At 67.9% G+C, this 343-nt stretch overlaps 1 protein-coding gene across 1 annotated transcript in view; it reads right to left on the bottom strand.

Moving 5' to 3' along the window:
• WDR61 (WD repeat domain 61) overlaps positions 1-343 on the bottom strand; it is a 21,143-nt gene that overhangs the window by 1,497 nt on the left and 19,303 nt on the right. The window lies entirely within an intron of this gene.

The raw sequence follows: 343 nt of genomic DNA, 5'->3' as shown, positions 1-343 counted from the left end.
CGCTGGGCCCAGCCCCCGAGCGACACCTGCACGGCTGCCGGATCCCGGGGCTCCCGTGTGGAACCCCTTCCCCGTTTCAGTTATTGGCAAAGGTGCGTCCCCCGTGAGCACAGAGCCTGCTCTCCCAACGTAAAGACCCAAACGAAGTGATCCACGTCACAGGAGCCAGGCCCCGCAAGAACCCCCGGCTTCAGGTTAAAGCAACACGAGATCCCGTCCTTGCGCTCCCACAGGACACGGGGCTGTGCGTGAGCGCGGCCCTGAGAGGGCCTCCCGCCAGGTGCACCCAGCCAGGGCGGGCACGGGCGGGGGCAGTGGACACCAGGCGCTGCAGGTGGTGGGA

The sequence above is a fragment of the Myotis davidii genome, unplaced genomic scaffold, assembly GCF_000327345.1.
Source record: "Myotis davidii unplaced genomic scaffold, ASM32734v1 scaffold1622, whole genome shotgun sequence".
Lineage (NCBI taxonomy): Eukaryota > Metazoa > Chordata > Mammalia > Chiroptera > Vespertilionidae > Myotis > Myotis davidii.
Note: the sequence above shows the minus strand (reverse complement) of the source record. Positions and strands in the feature narration are given on the sequence as shown.